At 40.1% G+C, this 3,986-nt stretch overlaps 1 protein-coding gene across 5 annotated transcripts in view; it reads right to left on the reverse strand.

The window, feature by feature from the left end:
* The window catches only part of LOC138016589 (very long chain fatty acid elongase 4-like), a 58,886-nt gene extending 57,510 nt beyond the window's left edge, over positions 1 to 1,376 (reverse strand). For 2 of the 5 annotated variants that reach the window (XM_068863760.1, XM_068863762.1), the window contains exon 1: positions 1,241 to 1,375. The gene's annotated coding sequence lies outside the window, so the exon portion shown is untranslated. Of the gene's footprint in view, positions 1 to 1,240 lie in introns of all 5 variants that reach the window. The other 3 variants (XM_068863763.1, XM_068863761.1, XM_068863764.1) reach the window with 3 other exon arrangements.
* Positions 1,377 to 3,986: the final 2,610 nt, after the last annotated feature.

Here is a 3,986-nt window from a genome sequence, read left to right on the forward strand (position 1 = left end):
TGCATATGTTTAGATAATTAAACCTTCTGGAAAAACTGTGGCAAATGTGATCTTTGCTTTTCAGCAAATCTAAGCAAACGTGCACAAACGTAGCATTTGCCATGCATTTGCTCCACATTTGCTATATGTGAAAATCCGTTTTTTCGTCCAGTGTAAAACCCGCAATGCCCAATGAAATGCGAAAAAGTTACCGCTACCTCTTCCGCCGGAATAAACAATGATAAAGAGTTTTTTTCGAACGGAAAAAAGTCTTGCCAGAATGTTGCCTTACCCAAGTTCTTTCCAATCGGATTTATCGCTGTTTCCCGTACAGCAAACCAGCTGAAGTGGTTCCTCCAAGCACTGCAACAAGCTCTCAATCGGATTACAGAGTGCTCTTGGAGTAGCGTGATTAGAAAGAGAAAGAGAGTCCTGCTACTGTTCGCAGCAACACAGCAATGCAGCAACGCTTTTCGTTCATAGGAAGATAGCTTGTTTTAAAACGGGATTACCTCACGGAATTTACATCTACAGGATGTTATGCAATAAGGTCAATATGTGTAATACACAAATTTTAATTAGTTCATTGTTTTGCTTTGAGTGTTTCGATGTAATGCGAAACTGACACAGCCGGTTTAGCACTACACTTTTAAACTTTTACAGTTATGTCAGTTGTGTGTTGTGTGTGGTTGTATATTCAAAAGTAAGGGTCGATCCGTACTGAGGACTAGTAGTAATCAAAGATTATGAGAGTGCGTTCGACGCCCGTCAAGTAAATATGTATAACTAAAATAAATGATTTCCCTATCTGACTTTCAACCCCGGTCTATTGCTAAACTGATCGGCAACGAAGGTTTTACAGACATATCTCATAATGTCAAAGTCCGATTCCAGCTAAGTGGTCCCCTGTACAAACTGCGATTTTGTTGATACGTTGCGTGACAGCGCCAGTTTCCGTAGGCTCACAATTTTTACCCTTCAAATTTCGTGCTAAATATTCTCACATTAACTGCAAATGTTTGAGCGTAAAAGCTAATTTGTAAAAGTATATTTAACATACATTATTCTCGGCTGGAAGCGGCACAAACATAATAAGCAAACATTTGCATTCGTCTGCTCGTTTATCGGCAGCGTAAACAAACTACTTGCAACTGATTCAAGTATTATCCCCGATGAATGAAGTAGACAATATTAATAAATGCTGAGCTCAAAACGTTTAAATAACATCATACTCGAAAGGAATATTGAATATAGTACTTACCCAGCTTCAACGTTCCACCGCAAAAAGGTAAATCCAAATGCAACGCTAGCGCTCCGAACACAAAGAAAGAAGACGCGCTCACATGGCCTGCTCACATGCTCACAAATTTGTCACCTGTCTTACTACGAAAATCACCGAACTGTGGAATGGGCTCAAACTTTTATATCGTCGCCACACCCACTTTTTGTTGCTGCCCCGCCCATTTTCGTCGAATAATTCAAACTGAGCCTTACCGGGGTGGCAGACCGTAGTTTTGTCAACCGCAAAATTTCCCTGGGTCCCGACATGGCTGCATTATCCCAGTCACACCTCCTTCGTGTTGACAAACTTCAAAATCACATTCGCGGAGCGAAAGCGTTGAAAGATGCAAGTATGAAAGCCGTAGTAAACAAACTTTTGCGCATTCATGCCGCTTCTATTAGTTAAATAGAACTTGTACGTAGTAGGCTGTTCGCAATCGTAACTGTCTTTATCAAGCCGTCAAGGAATTAATATTTTAAATTATGCAAATAAAATTTGTTCCCATAGTTTGTCAACCGCAAATTTTTTTATTCCCCTGGGGCCTGCATTGACTCGGGCTTTCAAGGAATTGACATAAAAATAAATTTTGTTCTCGTAGGATACTGTGCTTCGAATATTTTGTGGCTGGACTTACTGAAGCCAGTGAAACTTAATTATTAGCATCTGAGTGAAACAGTCGTGTCAGGAAACCACAGGGGAATAAAAATTTTATTTGCATAATTAATCTTAATTCCTTGACGGCTTGATAAAGACAGTTACGATTGCGAACAGCCTACTACGTACAAGCGCTATTAACTAATAAAAGCGGCATGAATGCGCAAAAGTTTGTTTTCTACGACTTTCATTCTCGCATCTTTCAACGCTTTCGCTCCGCTAATGTGTTTTTGAAGTTTGTCAACACGAAGGACGTGTGACTGTGATTGGACCTGACTGAGACAATGCAGGACCCAGGGGAATAAAGAAATTTTGCGGTTGACAAAACTACGGTCTGCCACCCGGGTAAGGCTCAGTTTGTTACTTTAAGTACCAACTGAATTCTTCGATGAAAATGGGCGGGGCAGCAACAAAAAGTGGGTGTGGCGACGATATAAAAATTTGAGCCCATTCCACAGTTCGGTAATTTTCGTAGTAGTAACGGTACCAGTTTACTTACTGACATGCCCCTGCAAAACTCAAGCGGTGTGGCCATTTTGGTGTCCTTACAGGAATGTCAGAAATGTGGATTTTTCCAACATATAACCGTGCACAGGACAACCACCTCTCGAAAGCCACAGGCTCCTTTTTTTGTTTGTTTGTTTTTTTAATGAATTTGTCCTACTCGACAAAAGTTATTTGCCCTGGCAAATAAGTTATCCGCACTGTTTGTTTACAGCCAGTCAACACTTTAAAAAAAACCAAAAAAAAACCAAACCAAAAACGGGAAGTTGTCAATGACGCTTGTCACAAAAAACAAACGAAAGTAACCAAACATTTATAAGGGTCCGAGTCAAAATATTCTGTGCTATCAAGACCATTTGGAAAAATTATTAATTGCTTTGATACTGACGAGACCGGACACGCAGGTTTCTTGTCATTCTAACATCTTTAGCAGTTACCCAATAAGATTACAGCTCACTCTTGGAGTGGTCTGATTAGAAATCAAACGATCAGAGAGGAAAATATCCAAACAGTGTATTCGTTACCTGTGCAAAATTAGGAAAACAATTCGTTTTAAAACGGAATTACGCCTTACAGCTTCAAAATGTAATAGTACTAGGAGTAATCATGGATTAGTACAGTGCGTTCGGTGAGAAGGAAAATAATCTTTTTTTGTTGTACCCATTGCCCAGATATATTCAGGGAAAGTGGACTTGTGGGTTGCTTTCAGGCAGTACGCACAGAGAACTTGAATCTCCTCTGAAAAGCAGCTGAGTCAGTGACACAACTCGGCATCGTTTGTGGGCACGAATTGTCGCGCGGGGGCGAATTGCATGGTCTGTTTTCTTCAAAACACACAACTACACAGCTTTCTGGTGTTTTGATAAGTAGCTTTAGTCATATTTGCAAGTGATTTTTCGAATAAATCAACATAACTTCACTTACCATTTGGGAAAACAGCGAAAAAAAAAAACAAAACAATGAGCAGCGCACAGCAACAGATCTTGTCAATCCGACTGGTTTCGCCTGATTACGCAGACTTCATCGGGGAATTTGAACAAGATGGTTAAAGGAGAACGGAAGGTGAAAACGGAGGTTTTGAAATCTACTTGAAAGCATCGCACAAAGTGGGTTTTGAAAATAAATTTATGAGGGGGAAAGGAACCCCCTTTTGGACCGGGTCCATGGAACTGACCCCAATTTTTTTATTTAATTGTTTTTGTTTGCGTTTTTGCTGAAAAGTGTCCCAAAGCATGTTAATGAGCTTTTTAACCTTAGTAAAGACGATTTCGGCTAATTTGCTTCACTTTTCTTCCACACTAGTAAAAAATTGCTTGAACTTTAAATAAAATGTTATGCGCTCCAAGGAAGAATGGAAGTAGGCAAGAGACTATCAAGTGAGAGAACACATCCCCGTGCCCTATGATAATCTTTTTCAATTTATTTTCAAGCTTTGCGCCACGCTGTGAAAGTTATTTTTAGTTTCGTCCCCATGGCCGCGCGGTCCATGGTCAGAGGATCAGATGTCATTGTGAAGAAACTTGCGAAAACTTTTCTCGCCGTCGCCTAAATCGAAATTTGAAGATGT

This window comes from Montipora capricornis, chromosome 9 (assembly GCF_036669925.1).
Source record: "Montipora capricornis isolate CH-2021 chromosome 9, ASM3666992v2, whole genome shotgun sequence".
Classification (NCBI taxonomy): domain Eukaryota; kingdom Metazoa; phylum Cnidaria; class Anthozoa; order Scleractinia; family Acroporidae; genus Montipora; species Montipora capricornis.